Here is a 22,946-nt window from a genome sequence, read left to right as displayed (position 1 = left end):
GATTTTTATAACTGTATCTTTCACAAGTCAAGCAAATATTCAAATCAAACACTTGGAATACCTAGTATATACTGCAGTGTTCAAAGACAAGCAAGAAACAAACACATCGTAATCTCTCTGAGGAAATTTCTGTCTCGATAAATGCAATCTACTGCTTCCCCCACAACCCTCAATCCATTTTCCCAAGCATGTAAATATTTTTTTTGGTTTGTCTTCTTTATTTCCAACCATTGTCTAATAGTGTTCAGCGCTTTGAATATATTTTGTCACTCCCAAATGGCCTGCAAAGTTTCAAGTGAAAAACCTGCTGATGGTCCTGCAAAGAGTTTCCTAGCAAGTAGTTTTTCTCTTACTGGTTTTAAGATTCTTTCCTTGTCTTTTTTTTTCACTAATTATTATGTGTCTTGTGGGTCTCCTTGGGTCCATTTTATTTGGAACTGTCTGGATTTTTGGATCTGGGTGTCTGTTTTCTACCTCACGTTAGGGAAGTTTTCAGCCATTATTTCCTCAAATAAGTTTTCTGGTCCTTTGTCTTTCTTTTCTCCTTCTGGGATTCCTACAGTGCAAATATCGGTCAGCGGGCTGTTATCCTGTAATTTCCTTAAGCTATATATTCATACTTTCTCATTCTTTTTTTCTTTTTGTTCCTTGATTGGATGAATTCCACTGCCCTATCTTTGAGTTTGCTGATTCTTTCTTGCCTTTTTTTTTTTTTTTCTTAAATGGAGAGAGAAGGGGATGGGGGAGTGGCAGAGAGTGAAAGAGAATCTTAAGCAGGTTCCCTGCCCAGCACAGAGCCCAATGTGGGACTTGAACTCACAACCCTGAGATCATAACCTGAGCTGAAATCAAGAGTTGGACGCTTAACTGACTGAGCCACCCAGGTACCCCTTTCTTGCTTTTTGTATTAAAATTTTATTTTAATTCCAGTATAGTTAACATACAGTTTTATAGGGGTGCCTGGGTGGCTCCATTGGTTAAGTGTCTGACTCTTGATTTTGGCTCAGGTCATGATCTTAGGGTCATGGGATCGAGCCCCATGTCAGGCTGTGCACTCAGTGTGGAGTCTGCTTGAGATCCTCTCCCTCTGCCCCTCCCACTGGCTCACACTTGAGCGCTCTCCCTCTCTCTCAAATACATACATACATACATACATACATACATACATATTTGAAGAAAAACATACAGTGTTATATTAGTTTCAAGTGTACAATATAGTGATAAGACAATGCCATATATCACCCGGTGCTCACAACAAGTGCCCATCTTAATCCCCATCTCCTATTTCCCTCATCCTCCCACCCACCTCTGCTCAGGTAACCATCAGTTTGTTCTCTATAGTCAAGAGTCTGTTTCTTGGTTTTTCTCTATCTGTTTTCTTTTTCCTTTGCTTGTTTGTTTTGTTTATTAGATTCCACATAGGAGTGAAGTCATGTAGTTTTGGTCTTCCTCTGACTTATTTCACTTAGCATTATACTCTCTAGCTCCATCTATACCATTGCAAATGGCAAGATTTCATTCTTTTTTACAGCTGAATAACATTCCACTGTATGTATATACCACATCTCCTTTATCCATTTATCTATCAGTTAACACTTGAGCTATTTCCATAATATGGCTATTGTAAATAATGCTACAATAAACATATGGGGGCAAATATCCCTTTGAATTAGTATTTTTGTATCCTTTGGGTATATACCCATTAGTGCGATTACTAGATCATGTGGTAGTTCTATTTTTAATTTTTTGAGGACCCTCTACTGTTTTTCACAGTGGCTGTACCGGTTTGCATTCCCACCAACAGTAAAAACATGTTCTTCTTTCTCTACATCCTCACTGACGCTTATTTCTTGTGTTGTTGATTTTAGCCATTCTGACAGTTGTGAGGTGGTATCTCATTGTAGTTTTGATTCGTGTTTCCCGGATGATGAGTGATGTAGAATATCTTTTCATGTGTCTGTTGGCCATTTGTATGTCTTCTTTGGAGAAATATTTGTTCATGTCTTCGGCTTCCATTTTTAATTGGATTATTGGAGTTTTTTTGGTGTTGAGTTATATCAGTTCTTTATATATTTTGGATACTAACCCTTTATAGGATATGCCATTTGCAAATGTCTTCTACCATTCAGTGGGCTGCCTTTTAGTTTTATCAATTGTTTCCTTCACTGTGCAGAAACATTTTATTTTGATGTGATCCCAAGTTTATTTTTCCCTTTTTAAAAAAAGTATGTATGTATGTATGTATGTATATTTATTTTAGAGAGCAAGAGAGAGAGAAAGCGAGAGAGAGAGCACGCACAAGCAGGGGTAGGAGCAGAGGAGGAGGGAGGAAGAATCTCAAACAGATTCCAAACTGAGCATGGAGACCACCAGAGTAGGGATTGATCTCATGACCCTAAGGTCACAACCTAAGCAAAAACCAAGAGTCAGATGCCTAACCAACTGAGACACTCAGGTGCCCTTATTTTTGCTTTTATTTCCTTTGCCTAAGGAGACCTATCTAGAAAAATGCTGCTATAGCCTATGTCAAAGAAATTACCACCTGTGTTCTCTTCTAGGATTTTTATGGTTTCAGATCTCACATTTAGGACTTTAATCCATTTTTAATTTGTTATTGTATATGGTACAAAAAAGTGATCCATTTTCATTCTTTTGCATGTAGATGTCCAGTTTTCCCAACACCATTTCTTGAATAAACTGTCTTTTTCCCATTCTTTATTCATTCCTCCTTTGCTTTTTTTTTGTTGTTGTTGAAGATTTTGTTTATTTGAGAGAGACAGCATGAGCAGAGGGAAGAGGCAGAGGGAGAAGCAGGCTCCCCACTGAGCAGGGAGCCTGATGTGGGACTCAATCTCAGAACCCTGGGATCCTGTCCTGAGCCGAAGGCAGATGCTTAACGACTGAGCCACCCAGGTGCCCTCATTCCTCCTTTCTTGGAGATTAATTGACCATATAATTGCAGATTTATTTCTGGGCTCTCCGTTCTGTTCCATTGATGTATGTGTCTATTTTTATGCCAGTTCCGTACTATTTTGATCACTGTAGCTTTATAATATAACTTAAAGTCTGGAATTGTGATATCTCCAATTTTGTTTTTCTTTTTCAAGGTTTCTTTGGCTATTTGGGGTCTTTTGTGGCTCCATACAAATTTTAGGATTGTTCTAGTTCTGTGAAAATGCTATTGGTATTTTGATAGGGATTGCATTGTTTTGGATAGAATGGACATTTTAAGAATTTTCTTCCAATCCATGAGCGTGGAATGTCTTTCCATTTGTGTCATCTTCAATTTTTTTAATCATTGTTTTATAGTTTTCAGAATACAGTTTTCACCTCTTTGGTTAAGTTTATGCCTATATATTTTATTATTTTTGGTGCAATTGTAAATGGAATTTTCTTAATTTCACTTTTTGCTCCTTCATTATTAGTATATAGGAATGCAGCGGATTTCTGTACATTGATTTTATATCCTTCAACCTTACTGAATTCATTTATCATCTTTAGTAGTTTTTTGGTATAATCTTTAGGGTTTTCTATATATAGTATCATGCCATGCCCAAATAGTGAAAGTTTTACTTCTTCCTTACCAATCTGGATGCCTTTTATGTCTTTTTGTTGTCTGATTGCTGTGGCTAGGACTTCTAGTACTATGTTGAATAAAAGTGGTGATTGGACATCATTGTCTTATTCCTGTCCCTAGGGGAAAAGCTTTCAGTTTTTACCTATTAAGTACGACGTTGTTTGCTGTGGGTTTTTCATATATGGCCTTTATTATGTTGAGCTATGTTCTCTCAAAACCTGCTTTGTTGAGGGCTTTTATTGTGAATGAATGTTGTACTTTGCCAAATGATTTTTTCTGCATCTATTAAAATGATCACATGGTTTTTATCCTTTCTGTTATTGAAGTGATGTATCCTTTGATTGATTTCAAAATACTGAACCACCCTTGCATCCTAGGAATAAATCTCACTTGATCATGGTTAATGGGTTTTTTTTTTTTAATGTATTGTTGGATTTGATTTACTAGTATTTTGCTGAAGATTTTTGCATCTATGTTCATCAGAGATGTTGGCCTGTGGTTTCCTTTTTGTATGGTGTCTTTATCTGGTTTTGGTGTCAGGGAGATAACTGACCTCCTAGAATGAATATGGAAGTTTTCCTTTCTCTTCTATTTTTTGGATTACTTTAAAAAGAATAAGTATTAATTCTTTCTTAAATGTTTCGTAGAACTCACCTGTGAAGACTTGTAGTCTTGGACTTTTGTTTGTTGTGAGTTTTTTGGCTACTGATTTAATTTTATTGCTGGTAATTGGTCTTTTCAAATTTTCTGTTTCTTTCTGTTTCATTTTTGGTAGTCTACATGTTTCTAGGAATTTATCCCTTTCTTCTAGGTTGTCAAATTTGTTGTTATATAGTTTTTTATAATATTCTCTTACAATTGCATTGTTGTGATGTTGGTTATTATTTCTCTTTCATTTGTGATTCTGTTTGAGTCCTCTCTCTCTCTCTCTCTCTCTTTGATGAGTCTGGCTAGAGGTTTATCAATTTTGTTGAACCAGCTCCTGGTTTCATTGATCTGTTCTATTAAGTCTCTACATCATTTATTTCTGCTCCAATCTTTATTATTTCCTTCCTTCTGCTGGTTTTGGGTTTTTGTTGTTCTTTTCCTAGCTTCTTTCAGTGTAAGGTTAGTTTGTTCCTTTGCGATTTTTCTACCTTCTTGAGATAAGTCTGTATTGCTCTAAACTTTCCTCTTAGAACTGCTTTTGCTGCATCCCAAAAGTTTGGACCATTGCATTTTCATTTTGTTTCCATGTACTTTTTGATTTCTTTGATTTTTCTTGGTTGACCCATTCATGGTGTAGTAGCATGTTATCTAACCTCTATCTATTTGTGGTTTTTCCAATTTTTTCTTGTGGTTGTTTTCTAGTTTCATAGCATTGTAGTCAGAAAAGATGCATGGTATGACTTTGAACTTTTATGTTTCCTACTTTTCATACTCTCACTTTGACCTTTCCTTTAAAGAACTTCTTTAGTTTTTTATTTTATTATGTTATATTACTCACCATACATCATTAGTTTTTGATGTAGTGTTCCATGATCCATTGTTTGCATGTAACACCCAGTGCTCCATGTACTATGTGCCCTCCTTAATACCCATCACCAGGCTAACACATCCCCCCAGCCCCCTCCCTTCTAAAACCCTCAATTTGTTTCTCAGAGTCCATAGTCTCTCATGGTTCATCTCCCCCTCCAATTACCCCCCCTTCACATTTCCCTTCCTACTATATTCTTTTTTAAATATATAATGTATTATTGGTTTCAGAGGTGCAGGTCTGTGATTCATCAGTCTTACACAATTCACGGCACTCACCATAGCACATACCCTCCCCAGTGTCCATCACCCAGCCACCCCTTCCCTCCCACCCCCCATGACTCCAGCAACCCTCAGTTTGTTTCCTGAGATTAAGAGTCTCTTATGGTTTTTCTCCCTCTCTGGTTTCATCTTGTTTCATTTTTTCCTCCTTTCCCCTATGATCCTCTGCCTTGTTTTTCAAATTCCTCATATCAGTGAGATCATATGATACTTGTCTTTCTCTGATTGACTTATTTCGCTTAACATAATACCCTCTAGTTCCATCCACATCATTGCAAATGGCAAGATTTTGGGTTTTTTGATGGCTGCGTCATATTCCAGTGTGTGTGTGTGTGTGTGTGTGTGTGTGTGTGTATACACCAAATTTTCTTCACCCATTCATCTGTTATTGGACGTCTAGGCTCTTTCCATAGTTTGGCTGTTGTGGACATTGCTGCTATAAACATTGGGGTGCACATACCCCTTCGGATGACTGCATTTGTATCCTTGGAGTAAATATCCAGTACAATTGCTGGGTCATAGGGTAGCTCTATTTTTGACTTTTTGAGGAACCTCCATACTGTTTTCCAGAGTGGTTGCACCAGCTTGCATTCCCACCAACAGTGTAGGAGGGTTCCCCTTTCTCCACATCCCTGCCAACATCTGTCGTTTCCTGACTTGTTAATTTTAGCCATTTTCACTGGTGTGAGGTGGTATCTCATTGAGATTTTGACTTGGATTTCCCTGATGCTGAGTGATGTTGGACACTTTTTCATGTGTCTGTTGGTCATTTGGATGTCTTCTTTGCAGAACTGTCTGTTCATGTCTTCTGCCCATTTCTTGATTGGATCATTTGTTCTTTGGGGGTTGTGTTTAAGAAGTTCTTTATAGATTTTGGATACTAGCCCTTTATCTGATATGTCATTTGCAAATATCTTCTCCCTTTCTGTCAGTTGTCTTTCGGTTTTGTCAACTGTTTCCTTTGCTGTGCAAAAGCTTTTTATCTTGATGAAGTCCCACGAGTTCATTTTAGCCCTTGCTTCCCTTGCCTTTGGCGATGTGTCTAGGAAGAGTTGCTGTGGCTGAGGTTGAAGAGGTTGCTGCTTGTGTTCTCCTCAAGGATTTTGATGGACTCCTGTCTCACATTTAGGTCTTTCATCCATTTTGAGTCTATTTTTGTGTGTGGTGTAGGAAATGGTCCACTTTCATTCTTCTGTATGTGACTGTCCAATTTTCCCAACACCATTTGTTGAAGAGGCTGTCTTTTGTCCATTGGACATTCTTTCCTGCTTTGTCGAAGATTAGTCGACCATAGAGTTGAGGGTCCATTTCTGGGTTCTCTATTCTGTTGCATTGATCTATGTGTCTGTTTTTGTGCCAGTAGCATACTGTCTTGATGATGACAGCTTTGTAATAAAGCTTGAAATCCAGAATTGTGGTGCCACCAGCTTTGCTTTTCTTTTTCAACATTCCTCTGGCTATTCGGGGTCTCTTCTGGTTCCATAAAAATTTTAGGATTATTTGCTCCATTTCTTTGAAAAAAGTTGATGGTATTTTGACAGGGATTGCATTAAATGTGTAGATTGCTCTAGGTAGCATAGACATTTTCACAATATTTGTTCTTCCAATCCATGAGCATAGAACATTTTTCCATTTCTTTGTGTCTTCCTCAATTTCTTTCACGAGTATTCTATAGTTTTCTGAATACAGATTCATTGCCTCTTTGGTTAGATTTATTCCCAGGTATCTTATGGTTTTGGGTGCAACTGTAAATGGGATCAACTCCTTAGTTTCTCTTTCTTCTGTCTTGTTTTTGGTATATAGAAATGCTACTGATTTCTGTGGATTGATTTTATATCCTGCCACTTTACTGAATTCCTGTATGAGTTCTAGCAGTTTTGGGGTGGAGTCTTTTGGGTTTTCCACATAAAGTATCATATCATCTGTAAAGAGTGAGAATTTGACTTCTTTGCCAATTCAGATGCCTTTCATTTCTTTTTGTAGTCTGATTGATGAAGCTAGGACTTCTAGTACTATGTTGAATAGCAGTGGTGATAGTGGACATCCCTGCTGTTTTCCTGACCCTAGGGGAAAAGCTCTCAGCTTTTCCCCATTGAGAATGATATTTGTTGTGGTTTTTTTCATAGATGGCTTTTATGATATTGAGGTGTGTACCCTCTATCCCTACACTGTGAAGAGTTTTAATCAAGAAAGGATGCTGTATTTTGTCAAATGCTTTTTCTGCATCTGTTGAGAGGATCATATTGTTCTTGGTCTTTCTTTTATTAATGTATTGTATCATATTGATTGATTTGTGGATGTTGAACCAACCTTGCAGCCCAGGATTAAATCCCACTTGGTCATGGTGAATAATCCTTTTAATGTACTGTTGGATCCTATTGGCTAGTATTTTGGTGAGAATTTTTGCATCCATGTTCATCAGGGATATTGGTCTGTATTTCTCCTTTTTGATGGGGGTCTTTGTCTGATTTTGGGATCAGGGTAATGCTGGTCTCATAGATTGAGTTTGGAAGTTTTCCTTCCATTTCTATTTTTTGGAAGAGTTTCAGAGAATAGGTATTAATTCTTCTTTAAATGTTTGATAGAATTCTCCTGGGAAGCCATCTGGCCCTGGGCTTTTGTTTTTTGGGAGATTTTTGATGACTGCTTCAATTTCCTTAGTGGTTATGGGTCTGTTCAGGTTTTCTATTTCTTCGTGGTTCAGTTTTGGTAGTTGATACATCTCTAGGAATGCATACATTTCTTCCCGATTGTCTAAGTTGGCATATAGTTGCTCATAATATGTTGTTATAATTGTTTGTATTTCTTTGGTGTTCGTTGTGATCTCTCCTCTTTCATTCATGATTTTACTTATTTGGGTCATTTTTCTTTTTGATAAGTCTGGTCAGGGGTTTATCAATCTTATTAATTCTTTCAAAGAACCAGCTCCTATTTTCGTTGATCTGTTCTACTGTTCTTTTGGTTTCTATTTCATTGGTTTCTGCTCTGATCTTTATTATTTCTCTTCTCCTGAGTTTAGGCTTTATTTGCTGTTCCTTCTCCAGCTCCTTTAGGTGTAGGGCTAGGTTGTGTATTTAAGACCTTTCTTGTTTCTTGAGAAAGGCTTGTATTGCTATATACGTTCCTCTTAGGACCGCCTTTGCTGCATCCCAAAGATTTTGAACAGTTGTGTTTTCATTTTCATTAGTTTCCATGAATTTTTTAATTCTTCTTTAATTTCCTGGTTGACCTATTCATTCTTTAGTAGGATGCTCTTTAGCCTCCATGTATTTGAGTTCTTTCCAACTTTCCTCTTGTGATTGAGTTCTAGCTTCAAAGCATTGTGGTCTGAAAATATGCAGGGAATGATCCCAGTCTTTTGGTACTGGTTGAGACCTGTTTTGTGACTTAGGATGTGATCTATTCTGGAGAATGTGCCATGGGCACTAGAGAAGAATGTGTATTCTGTTGCTTTGGGATGGAATGTTGTGAATATATCTATGAAGTCCATCTGGTCCAGTGTGTCCTTTAAAAGCTTTTATTTCCTTGTTGATCTTTTGCTTAGATGATCTGTCCATTTCAGTGAGGGGGGTGTTAAGGTCCCCTACTACTATTGTATTGTTGTCGATGTGTTTCTTTGATTTTGTTATTAATTGGCTTATGTATTTGGCTGCTCCCATGTTGGGGCATAGATATTTAGAATTGTTAAATCTTCTTGTTGGATAGACCCTTTATGTAGGATATAGTGTCCTTCCTCATCTCTTATTACGGTCTTTGTTTTAAAATCTAATTTGTCTGATATAAGGATTGCCACCCCAGCTTTCTTTTGGTGTCCATTAGCATGGTAAATGGTTTTCCACCCCTTTACTTTCAATCTGGAGGTGTCTTTGGGTCTAAGATGAGTCTCTTGCGGGCAGCATATCGATGGGTCTTGTTTTTTAATCCAATCTGAAAGCCTGTGTCTTTTGATTGGGGCATTTAGCCCATTTACATTCAGGGTAACTATTGAATGATATGAGTTTAGTGTCATTGTATTGCCTCTAAGGTGACTCTTACTGTATACTGTCTGTGTTCCTTTCTGGTCTATGCTACCTTTAGTCTCTCTCTTTGCTTAGAGGACCCCTTTCAATATTTCTTGTAGGATTGGTTTGGTGTTTGCAAATTCTTTTAGTTTCTGTTTGTCCTGGAAGCTTTTTTATGTTTCCTTCTATTTTCATTGACAGCCTAGCTGGATATAGTATTCTTTTTTTTTTTTTTAAGATTTTATTTATTTATTAGAAAGAGAGACAGCAAGAGTGGGAACACAAGCAGGGGGAGTGGTTGAGGGAGAAGCAGGCTTCCCACAGAGCAGGGAGCCGGATGCGGGGCTTGATCCCAGGACCCCGGGATCATGACCCGAGCCGAAGGCAGACACTTAATGACTAAGCCACCCAGGCGCCCCTGCATATAGTATTTTTAGCTGCATATTTTTCTCACTTAGTGCTCTGAATATATCATGCCAGTCCTTTCTGGATAGGTCTGCTGCCAGTCTAATGTTTTTACCATTGTAGGTTGCAGACCTCTTGTCCCGAGCTGGTTTCAGGATTTTATTTTTGTCTCTGAGACTTTAAGTTTTACCATTAGATGTCGGGGTGTTGACCTATTTTTATTGATTTTTGAGGGGCATTCTCTGTGCCTCCTGGAATTTAAGCCTGTTTCCTTCCCCAAATTAGGGAAGTTCTCTGCTATATTTTGCTCCAATATACCTTCTGCCCCCCCTTCTTCCCAATTATTCTAATATTGTTTCATCTTGTGGTATCACTTCTCTCTCATATTCTGCCCTCGTGATCCAGTAGTTATTTGTCTCTCTTTTTCTCAGCCTCTTTATTCTCTACCATTTGGTCTTCTATATCACTAATTCTCTCTTCTGCCTCATTTATCGTAGCAGTTAGAGCCTCCATTTTTTATTGCACCTCATTAATAGCCTTTTTGATTTCAACTTGGTTAAATTTTAGTTCTTTTCATTCTCCAGAAAGGGATTCTCTAGTATCTTCCATGCTTTTTTCAAGCCCAGCTAGTATCTGTATAATCATCATTCTGAACTCTAGTTCTGACATCTTATTAATGTCCACATTTATTAGGGCCCTGGTGGTTGGTACTGCCTCTTGTTCTTTTTTTTTTTAGGTGAGTTTTTCCATACTGTCATTTTATCCAGAGGTGAATAGATGAATGAGAGAACAAAATGCTAACAGGGTAACAGCGACCCCAGAAAAATATACACTAAACAAATCAGAAGAGACCCAAAACCAGGGGAAAAAGAAAGGGAAAGAAAAAAAATATGAATAGGCTGGTGAATCGATCAGAGCCACACACTAGATTTTGAATGTATTTTAGTCTGTTTGAAGAATGTGCCTCCCAAAATTTTAAAGAAAGAAAAACATATATGTACCCAAATAAGGGTAAATATGAAGGGATGGAATATGACTGTAAAGATGCAAATTATAAAAGATTTTTTAAAAGAAATTGATAAGGTAAGAAGTTGGTTGAAAATAGAAAAATTTAAAAAAGGAGAGAATGTGATCAGGCAGGAGACTAGAACAAAGCCATACACTAGAGATTTAGGGTATATTTTGGTCTGTTAGAAAAAACTATCCCAAAATTTTAGAGAAAAACTTATTTATATATACAAGAAATAATGTTAACTACAATGAAGGGCTAGAATATGACTCTAAAAATGAAAAGTAAAAAAGATTTTTAAAAAAGGGATTGATAAGGTATTGGTTGAAGAAGGGAAAAAGAAAAATTAAAAAAAAATAGAAAAAAAATAAAGAAAATTAAAAAAAATAACTTGGAAAGACTAAAGAATCGTGGGGGGGGAAAGCCATGAATTCTGTGTGCTGTATTCCCCTAGTGCTGGCGTTCTCCTGTTCTTATTGATCAGTAAACTTAGTCTTGGCTTGCTATTCTTGCTGATCTTCTGGGGGAGGGGCTTGTTGCGATGGTTTCCAAATGTCTTTGCTGGAGGCGGAATTGCCCTGCCCTTGCCGGGTCGGGCTAAATAATCTGCTCGGGTTTGCTCTCAGTAGCTTTTGTTCCCTGCAAGCTTTCTGTACAGCTTTGGAGGATGGAAAAGAAAATGGCAGCGTTCCAGTCTCCGCCCGGGAAGGGCCAAGAACTCGGGCCCCTACTACTCAGTGTGCCCCCAGAGAAAAGTAGTGAATCACTCCCATCTTCCTGGTCTCCAGCTGCAGTCTGTGCTCACCCGGCCTGTGCCCGAGCATTTCTGTCTCTGGCACACAGCCCTGTTTGGAGTCTCCAAACCCAGCAGATCCCTGCGGTGTGCTCCCATGCTACTCCTCCCGGGGGAGGAAGGGGAGTCTCCCCGGATCTGCCCCTTGTTGGGTCCCTGCTGGAAGGGTTGTGGCCCGACTGTGCCGCGGATCACGGTTTATGGCAACCCCAAGCTGAGAGCCCCCTCCTTGGTTCAGTCTTTGCAGCCGGCTTCCCTGTTCTGTCTCATACCTGGGAACTCTGCCGCACTCAGGCACCCCTGGCCTTTCTGTGACCCCGAGGGTCCTGAGACCATACTGTCCCAGTGCAGTTTCCACCCCCCACTTAGGCACTGGAGCAATGTCCCTCACCAGAGCAGACTTCTAAAAAGTTCCAATTTTGTGCTCCGCTGCTCTATCACTTGCTGGTAGTGGCTGATGGAGGCTCCCTCCCCCACTGTCTATCCTCCCCAATGTCACCTCAGATTCACTTCTCCACACATCCTACCTTCCAGAAAGTGGGTGCTTTTCTGTTCAGAGAGTTGCTGCTATTCTTTTCTTTGATCTCCTGTTGAATCCGTAGGTGTTCAGAACGGTTTGATCCCTATCTAGCTGAATTCCTGGGACCAGATGAAATTTAGGTCTTCTACTCCTCCGCCATCTTGCTCCTCCTCCTATCTGAACTTCTTTAGTTTTTGTTTGTCTGAGAAACTCTTTATCCCTCTTTCTTTTCTGAGCTGTATCCTTGTTGGCTAGAGTATTCTTGGCTATAGATCTTTCCTTTCAGCACTTTGACTATATCATACTTCTCTCTTCTGGCCTGCGTAGTTCCTGCTGAGAAATCAGCTGATTTCTTTATGGGGTTTCCCTTGCATGTAGCTGCCTTCTTTTCTCTTGCTGCTTTAAAAAACTTTTCTTTGGGGCGCCTGGGTGGTGCAGTTGGTTAAGGGTCCGACTCTTGGTTTTGGCTCAGATCATGATCTCATGATCATGAGATCGAGCCCTGTGTCCTGCTCTGCGCTTAGGGTGGAATTTGCTTGAGATTCTGTCTCCCTTTCCCTCTGCCCTTCCCTCCCACTTGCATTTTCTCTCTCTAAATAATAAATCTTTAAAAAATTTTTTTTTCTTTACTACTACTATTTGCCATTTTGATTACTGCATGTCTTGTTATTGACCTCCTTCAGTTGATTTGGTTGGGGGATCTCTGTGCCTCCTGGGTATGGATATCTGTTTCCTTCCCCAGATTAGGGAAGTTTTCAGCTGTAATTTCTTCTAATACATTTTCTGGCCCTTTTTCTCTCTTTTCTGTTTCTGGGACCCCTATAATATGAATGTTATTGCACTTGATGAAGTCGCTGAGTTCCCTAAGCCTATTTTCATTTTGCATAATTCTTTTTTCTCTCATTTGTTCAACTTGATTACTTTTCATCACTGTCTTCTAGTTCATTAATTCATTCCTCTGCTTCTTCCAGCCTATTTACTCCATCAAGTTTATTTTTAATTTATTTTGTTCTTCATTTCTGATTGATTCTTTTTATGTTTTCAACCTCTTTCTTAAAGATCTTACTGATGTTCTCCACTCTTTTCTCAAGTCCAGTGAATATCTTTATCATTATTACTTTAAATTCTCTATCAGGCATAATACTTACCTCTGCTTCATTTAGGTCTCTTGCTGTGGTTTTGTTCTGTTCTTTCATTGATGACATATTCCTCTGTCTCCTAATTTTGCCCAACGTTCTTTGTCTTTCTGTGTTAGGAAAGTGAGCTCTACCTCTTGCTCCTGAAAGCAGTGGGTGGGTTGTGCACTTTTAACTAGGTGGTGTTGGTCCTCCTCCACAGGGGATGTGAAGCTGTGTGGACACTGAGGCTGCTGGGGCTGCTCCACAAAGCACACATTGGTAAGTGGGGGGAGGCGAGTGTAGTGCTGGTCCTCCTCCACAGTGGGCACATAGCCACTGTGGAGTCAGGGCCTGCTGTGTCTGCTCTGCAAAGCATGCAGGTGTGGAGCATGCAGTTTTAACAAAGTAAGCATGTTCTCCCTGGGATGTCAGGAGATGCAATGTTGGCAGTGTTTGTGTGGGTTGTCTGAAGGAGGGGATATGCAGCACCAGGACTGAGGCAGGCCTGGCTAGAGGGGGTGGGGCACAGTGTAAAGCAAGTTAGGAGTGAATGCCAGTGTCACACTGGTTCCTCTTGGTGACTATGTCTTTATGATGAGGGTGGGGGAAGGAAATGATGCCTGCCAGCTTCTTTGTTCCTGAAGAAGTCCCTCAGTGAACTCTGAGAGAAGTAACTAACTCTCCCTCCCATAAGCTCCAGGTGCCTTTCAAACTGCTGCTTCCAAGCCGTATCTATGTGGGCTGTTTGCTTTGCTGTCTCTTTAAGGGCAGGGGCTCAGCTTCTCATTGCTTTCCAGGCTCTCTCAGAGCCAAGTCCACTGATTTTTAAGTTCTAAGCTTTAAGTCCCACTGGTTGTAAGCACTCACGAAATTTGACCCTTCTGATTTTCCCAGCAAAATGCTTTGGGAATTCTTCTTCCTCTTGCAGAATCCCTGGTGTGATAGTCTGTTTACTGTCTCTCTCCACACCTGTGGCTTCCTCCCTCCAGAGGTTAGACCCACGGGGTTTAGGTTCCCACAGAGTCCTTGCCTGTCCTACCCTTTTTGATGTGGCCTCTTTTCTACATTTAGTTATGGAGTTTATTTGGCTAGTCTTTAGGTGTTTTTCTGGGTTATTTGCTCTTATGCAAGTGTTATCTAGTTGTATCCATGGGAGGAGATGAGTTTAGTCTCTTCCTGCTCTGCCATATTCCCCAGAAGTCTTATTCCAATTCTTTATTGTGCTTTACCTACTTTGAGGTTGAACCCTTCTATTGAAATCTTTAGTTCAATTATTGTATTCTTTTTAGCTCTTTAATTTCTGCTTTGTACTTTCTTACATTTTTCCATTTCTTTTTTGAAATTCTCATTTTGTTCATGCATTGTTCTCCTGACCTCAGTGAGCATCTTTATGACTTTTATTTTGAACTCTTTATCAGGTAAATCACTCATTTATCTCTGTTTAAGTTCTTTTTCTGAGATTTTATCATATCTTTCATTTGGAACATATTCCTGTTTCTTCATTTTCCTTGACTCACTGTGTTGGTTTTTATGCATTGGATAAAATAGTCCTCTATCCCAGTTTTGAAGGACTTTTCTCATGTAGGAGGAAAACTTTATTGTTTAACCCTTCCCCAGTTTAAACCTTTGTCATTGTTTAAGCAGCCTTCTTTTTTCTTGGTGGCTCCCGGTAGTTGAGGTTATGCCAAGACCTGTCAGTGTCCCAAAGGGGAAGCTCTCTGTCAGCACCTGGATGCAGTCTGATTGGAAGCCAAACTCTCAAGTAGAAGCTTTTGAAGTATGCAGGTATACCTCTTTTAGGGGAATGCTGGAAGATGGGATTTCTTTCTGCTCCTTCTGCACTGAGCCCTGAGGGGATAGCCAGTTAAGAACTGTTTCTTTGTTTGCTAGCATCCTGTTGATTCCATGAACATAAGCTCCACTGGCCACCAGAACCAGACTATTAAGGGATCTGTCCTCTGTCTGGGTGGCAGCCTCAAAAGCCAGGGTGCCAGACATACGCACAAGGTCCTTTCTCAGAACACTGCTGACTTGGGGCAGGGTAAGAGGTAGAGGGCAAATATGATGCCTGCTTGCCTCCTGCTTTCTAGAGAGGGTTGCAGTGGGCCTCTTGAAATGTGTTAAATTAGAAGCCTGCTCCTCAGGCCACAGCTTTTAATATTATCAAATAGGCCTCTTTCATTGCAAGACTGGGCATTCATGTCTGCTGTCTCTGTGCTGCACCAGGTGGGAGCGTATCCAATTAAGAACTTTCTCGATTTTTTTACAGTTCTGTGGGCCCTGTGAATGTAAGCTCTGCTGGCCATCAGAGCCAGGTGATCAGTGAGTGTCCTCTGGGCAGTAGCTGCCAAAACTGGGTCACTAGACAATATACAAGCTAGTTTCTAGGAGATACCTGTGACTTGAAGTGAGGGAGAGGGCGAAGATGGCGTCTGCTGCCCTCTGTTTTCTCTGTAGAGTATTGTAATCGGCCCCCTAGATGTGTTGCAAGTTAGAAGGCTGCCCCTAAGGCCTAAGCTTCAGAATAAACAAATAAGATTATTTCATGGAAGGATTGGTGCATTTCAGTTTGTTGCCTCGGCACTGGGCCTTGGGAGTTAGCTTTGCTGAGTTCACCTGAACCATTTAAGAACCGTCTCTGAGTTTGTTATAGCCTTGTGGTTCTCATGGATGCAAAGCACTGTTGGCTTTTAAAGCTAGATGTTTGGGGCATCCATCTCTCAGGTAGAAGTATTAAAAGTTGGGCACTAGTGGGGTCTAAACGCTTTGCTCCTCCAGGAGAATCTGGAAGTTGTGAGTTCCCTCCTAATTGCGTATTGATGCACTAAGGGTGGGGTTTATGGCAAGATTGTGTCTCAGCTCCTCCTGTTTCCATGTTTTGTTTTGTTTTGTTTTGTTTTTTTCCTCACTTGTCCACTGTGTAGGAATCACTAAGCTAGTTTCTGGATTTCTTTCAGAGGGAATTGTCCCATATGTAGCTGTAGACTAAGATACAGTCCTCACTAGCTGTAGAAGTATGTGAGTTCCGGAGACTCCTATGTCACCATTTTTCATTGGCTCCCAGGTCTTCAAAGTATATGGTATTTTACCAAGCTTGAAATATAATGATATTAATCTGAAGTTTGGAAGCAGAGCAGGGAGAAACTACATACACTTTTGAAGTTTAATTTCCTGAAATAATAGGTACACATAGGACTAATTTTATTGCTTTTATAGTAGGCTCAGTAGCTGAGAACTTAAACTAACCCACAAGAAAGGACAAAGTTCTTGGTTCTTAACACAGAATGAATGATAACCAGGACATTATTTATTAAATATGTGCTATGATCCATACATAGTGCTCACTATTTTATATAGATTATCCTGTTTTAATTCTCATAACAAATATTTGCCCCCAATTTTTCAAGAACTAGGGTAACAAGAGATTTAGTAAATTGTCCAAAATCACAGAGTTACAAATAAATAGATCATAAGATTCAAATTGAAGTACCCTGAACCACTTCATTGTACTACTTCTGTATTTGCTGGGTGAATTATCATTCTCATCATCACCATAACCATGCCTTTTTATTAATTGGATTCTAAGATCTGGACACTTTAAATATCTCAATTTATCCTGATAACAATTATATAGTTAATTTTATCTCTATTTTATAATGAATAAAGGGGCTCATAGGCTGCGTTTCCTGAGAAGCAGTTCCCAAGACAAGTATTTTAGAGCAAGGAGTTTATTTGGAAGGTTATCCTAAGAAGCATGGTAGGAGAATGAGAAATTGAGAAGTAGAAGGGAAGGAAACCAATAAATGGGAACATATTTTGTGAGTCCCTTTTGGGGACCAGGAGCTCAAATCCCCTGAGATAACTCTAGGAAACAGTGTAAAACCTGCTTCCAAATACCCTTTAGAATGGGTGAGTAACCTGGGGTACTTCTTTTCATAGTTGGATGGGGACCTCTCCTGTGAGTATAACTCCCTAGTACTTCTGGCCTGGCCCATGTGAAGGTCAAGAGCAGACCCTCAGATGGAGGGTCTCAGGTTATATAGTAAGGTTCCACTGGGAATACAGAAATGGTGAGTGATAAGGGGCCATGGATGGGAAACCCACAGCATCTCTGTAAGGCTATATTTTGCACTGTTCAGATCCTCTCATATCTCGTATAAAGTTGACTCTCTTCAAGCATTGCTTCAGTTTGGTGGCCAGTCATGACTTCTTGAACATACATATATACACAATGATCTAAGATACAGTCCTCACTGTTGCAACTGATTTCACAGTCATGATTGATATTCAGTATCTCCCCCTCTACTATCCATTCTAGATTTTGTTTATATTTGGTCAGCAATTCTGCTGGTCTAGTTTGCTTCCTGGAGGGGGAACATGCATTTTTATTCCTGAGGAAGCATAAAACCTGTTACTGTGCTCAAATTAGGCTGTGGTTGCTGCCAATGCATTTTAACAGGCCATGGAAACACCGTGAGTATCCCAGTGAATCCTTTGAGTTCTAGATCTATTCTATCCTGCTTCCATTATGTACCATCTCAGCATGAAAATCATGGTCATTGAAGCCTGCAGCAGAGCAATCTGCTTAATTGCCTGCTGGGTGATCTACTAGCATGAAGTTCACAAAACGTTCAGGTGGCAGCCATAGTTTTAGATTTAGTGGAACCTTACTGTGATCCCTGGTAGAGCTACTGCTAACCTCTAATCCTGGGACCCAAGTCCTCTAGTCCAGCAGAGGCTCAAGTAGTGGGGCAGTAGTACAAAAATTGCCAAGTGAGTCATTGGGAGCTCTCCTACTTCCACCCTTTCATTCTAGACTTTATTCTAGCTAGCTGTTATGGACAGAAAGGCCATTATTTCACCAATTATATATTGCATCTTGAATGACAGTGCCCAACATCTCAATGTGTCACAGCTACATCTTTAAGTGGCCATTCCAATGTTCTGTTAGGTGGACAGTTTCTGGATAATGTATGAGAAAGGACTAGTGGATTCTGTGGTTTCATTCATATTATTTTACTTTTCTCTTGTAAAGTCAGAAACTTGTCTAAGATGATGTTTGATAGGATCCCATGACAACAAACCAGAAACTATGAGTCCTTGAACAGGTGATAACCAAAGCACTCTAAGCAGAGGAGGCAAGCCTATATCCAGAATTCACATTAATTCCAGTAAGAAAAATTGTTCCCTCCTTCAGGGTATAAAGGGACTGGTGTGGTCACCTTGTCATTTAGTGGCTGGTTGGTATCTTCAACAGATGGTAACATATTAAAGGCAAACGTTGAGCTGTGTTGCCTTCAGGTCAAACATTTAACATGTAATTCGATTAGCCTTGGTGAGATGTAGTCCAGGCTAACGTGTTCGTATGTAGCCTCTATTCCTGCTACCAAGTCTACTCTGAAGAAATGGATGGCTGAGGAGAAAAAGTGACTCAAATCTACTGGATGGGTCATTCTAGCCACGTGATTGCTCAGTGTCTCTATGGAGTGTATACTCTTTGGTGAATATTAACATAAAGATCCACATACCTTATATGCCCACTCTCCATGTTAATCCACAGACCTCCTTATCGCTGATTATCTAGTGATGGTCCTTCTAAGCTGTGGCCAACTAGATAAACCATTGCCACTGCTCAAGATTCTATTTATATGGTTACTTCAGACCACTTTTTATACAAAACTGATAGCCTGTTGTTTGAAACTCTATCCACAGGCAAGATTTCTCCACATCAATGTCTTTTGGGGCCATCCCTACATGTAGCAGCAATAAATTTTTAATTGGTTTTTATAAATAGAAAAACCCAAACACTGGAGTTAGAACAGCCATAAAATTTCATCCCCTGAATTGAGGTTCTCAGATATATTGAAAATTTCTTGCACAGGAATGCAAAATTCTATTGGCCTCATATCTTACTCTAGCCTCTGACAGTGTTACCATTTCAGCAGCTTTGCATAGGTGTCATTGGGTGGTTTCTCACCTGGGATGGTGCTTCTCATCTTCTATGCTTTCACAGTGTGGGGCTCTAATGAAAATTTACTCTATACTCTTTCATGTACAACCCTAAAGTATACAATAATGGAAAGAAAGAAAGCTAATGAGGAAATGCTTTCCTATTTTTTTTTTTTTTTCCCTGTGGGTTCCATTCTGAGATGCTTTTCGTAAAGTATCTCAGAGAGTTCTGATGAGATCAGTTAGCAATTACTCACAGGGGTGACTAACACAATGATTTTTTCTTTCATTGACTGTTCTTTCATTGACCTTCCCTCCTTTTTTTCTGTTTTATTCCCCTGATCCTCTATCCTAATCCCTGTTGCCTTTCCTGGGATCATTTTTCTAAAAACAGCTCTTTTTCACTCAGGCTTTGTTTCAGGCTCTGAATTTAGGAGAATCCAGACTAAGACAGCTGGTAATGGAGATCCGAGCAAGCAACCCTCATGATAGCATTCAGACCGGATCATTTGCTCATCAGAGAGTTCATAAGGGCTCTATTTGTGGTGATAAGTGGGATGGTAATAATCTCTATCATGTAAGTGAATTAAGATGAAATGCAGGATGGAAGATGAGGATTGGATTATGCTGTGAGGTTTATTTTTAATGTATAGTAATATCCTATTTTCTTTCTAGGAAGCTGTTTAAAAATTGATGTATAACATGCGTATAGAAAAGTGTATAGATCCTAAGTACAGCTCCATGAATTTTCAAAGTGAACACACCCATATAACTAGTACCCAGGTCAAGAAATAGAACATTAACACCCCCCCAAAAATCCCTCTTGTGCCCTCCCCCTTTACAGTATTCACTGAACTGACTTTTTTCTTAAACAGCTGTTGGGGTGCCTGGCTGGCTCAGATGGTAGAACATGAAACTCCAGATCTCGGGGGTTGTGAGTTTGAGCCCCACATTGGGTGTAAAGATTACTTAAAAATAAAATCTTAAAAAAAAAAAACAACCCAGCCTTATTGAGTTATATACCTGTGAAACTATCATAAAAACATGTCTATAGCAACCAAGAGTTTCCTAATGTCTCATTATAATCTCTCCCTGTCACTCACCCCTCAGTGATTGTCTTTTCCCCATTATCACTCAGGCAATCACTAATCTACTTTTTATCACTATAGATTAGTCTGCATTTTTTAGAATTTTAATTTTATATAAATGGAATTATATGGTATGTACTTTTTAAAATTTTTATTTGTTTTTTTTGTAGTTTCTTCTTTTTTTAAATTTTATTTTATTATGTTATGTTAGTCACCATTCATTACATCATTAGTTTTTGATGTAGTGTTCCATGATTCATTGTTTGCATATAACACCCAGTGCTCCATTCAATATGTGCCCTCCTTAATACCGGTCATCGGGCTAACCTATTCCCCCACCCCCCCTCCCATCTAAAATCCTCAGTTTGTTTCTCAGAGTCCATAGTCTCTCATGGTTTGTCTCCCCCTCTGATTTCCCCCCCTTCATTTTTCCCTTCCTACTATCTTCTTTTTCTTTTTTTTAACATATAATGTATTATTTGTTTCAGAGGTACAGGTCTGTGATTCATCAAGCCTGTGAGATTTTAAACAGTATGGGTCCATGGAAATTATAAGAATTTTGGAATTGCTGACTCTTGTTAGTTGCTTAGAAACCCAGGAAAAGAAAAAATAGGGGTGCTTGGGTGGCTCAGTTGGTTAAGCGTCTGCCTTCTACTCAGGTCGTGATCTTGGGGTCCTGGGATCGAGTCCCGCATTGGGCTCCCTGCGTGCGCTCGCTCTCTCTCTGTCATAAATAAATAAATAAATAAATAAATAAATAAATAAATAAATACAATTTTTTAAAAAGTAAAGAAAAAATAATAAGATGCTGTTGGTGCCACATCCATGGCCTCTTATCACTCATCATTTCTCTATTCCCAGTGGAACCTTACTATATAACCTGAGACCCTCCATCTGAGGGTCTGCTCTTGACCTTCACATGGACCTTCACTTTGGGATCCCTAATATGCCATGTAAGAAGTACAACTAATACACCTACGCTGAGATGAAAACTAATGTAGACATTTTAGTTGACATTCCCAGAGGGACCCAGGCATGTAAGTGAGGCCATTCTGAACCCTCTAGACCATCTGTCAACTGAATACCAGAGTATCTTCAGTTGGAACTACTTGGAGCTGAAGTGTCACTCAGCCAACCCTGGCCCAGATTTCTGACATAGATAATTGTGAAATCATTGGCTATAATAAAATGTTTGTTGTTTTAAACCACTAAGTTTTAGGGTAACTTTTTAAGCAGAAATATATAACCAGAATAATTTACCCTGATTACAATGAGGAACTGGAGTTACATAATGGGTACACAGAGGTGTACATTTGGAACATAGAGCATAGCTTGGTTTTTTTCTGATTGATTTTGTACTGGCAATAGCAGCACCCACTACCCAACAGAGGTGATCACAGTAACTGAGGGTTCATACTTCCCAGGGAGACATTTAGCTCATCCCACAAGCAACTTAGAACATCCAAAATGCTGGCTGAGGGTTAAAGTCTAGAATGAGTGGTACAAGAGGGAGGTGAAGAATCGATTATGATCTCAAAACCTGCAGTTTTAAGCAGGAGATAGCTTTTCCCACTAAACCTGCTTTATGAAATCCTTGCAGTTTCCAGCTGAGAACACCTTGAAGAGGATTGTATGACTGATCCTAATGGAGAGGGCAGGTGGATCAGATGGTGTTGTGAGTTGTACAGGCAGTCTTTGTGCCACTTCAAATTTTTAATGGCTTGGTCTCATAATCCAGGTCCTGTTATTGCAACCAGTTCCACACGGGCTGGGACAGGCTTCATGTTGGTAGTACCAGTTGGTAGGGCCAGTACCCTATGCCATTTCTTTCCTGCCCTAAGGCTTTTTTGGTGCTGCAGTCTGGATCTACCTTAGAATGTGCTTAGCCCTCATTCTTGCACAAGCTGGAAGATAACATACTGACCTCCTTCATCAATAAGGGATGGGTGCTAATGGGTAAAATGCTTTCCTTTTTCAACTTCTTGGGATAACAGTCCTGAAATGCATTTTGTAACATTCCCCAAAGATCCCAGTGGAATCAGAGAGCTCTATACCAGAAGTTCCCAGCTTGATAACCCATTCTTTTATTGACTTCCTATTTCATTCTATCTCTCATTCTATTCCCAATTAAAGCACCAGTGAGAAAACTTATTTTCAGGCTCTGCTTTTAGAGAAACCAAAGCTAAGAAAACATGAATTTATTATCTTAGATATCTGAGTATACCAACTTTAGATAAACTTTGCCAAACTGGGCTAAGGGTGTTTTCTTACTTCTTCTCTTCATTCTACTTCCAATTTCTTTCATTTCTAGTAACAACTTTGCTATCCATATTGGACATCTATGTGTTTATTTATCTAATGACATGTATATAGGAAATGACAGCTCTACCTTTAAAATAGATCCAGAATCTTATTTTCAGTGCTTTTCCACTTATCTCCCTGCTATAGGCCATCATCATCTCTAGTGGATTATTGTAGGAAACTCCAGTAGGTCTCTCTGCCTCCACCCTTTCTTGCTCCCTTTCAGCATCTAGTGTTATCCTTTTTTTAAAAAGATGTTATTTATTTATAAAGATTTATTTATGTTTGTTTGTTTATTTATTTATTTATTTATTAGAGGGGGAGAGAGAGAGTAGGGAGAGCTGCAGGCAGAGGGAGAGGGAGAAGCAGACTCCCCGCGGAGCCTGAT

The 22,946-nt window shown here is 39.5% G+C and overlaps 1 protein-coding gene across 1 annotated transcript in view; it reads left to right on the top strand.

The window, feature by feature from the left end:
- The window catches only part of LRRC8B (leucine rich repeat containing 8 VRAC subunit B), a 444,213-nt gene that overhangs the window by 54,706 nt on the left and 366,561 nt on the right, over window positions 1–22,946 (top strand). The gene's annotated exons all lie outside the window — the stretch shown is intronic.

This window comes from Callorhinus ursinus, unplaced genomic scaffold (genome assembly GCF_003265705.2).
Source record: "Callorhinus ursinus isolate GAN/ISIS: 27379988/994484 unplaced genomic scaffold, GSC_fseal_2.0 scaffold9, whole genome shotgun sequence".
In the NCBI taxonomy this organism is placed as follows: Eukaryota; Metazoa; Chordata; class Mammalia; order Carnivora; family Otariidae; genus Callorhinus; species Callorhinus ursinus.
This window is presented reverse-complemented; position numbering and strand designations above follow the sequence as displayed.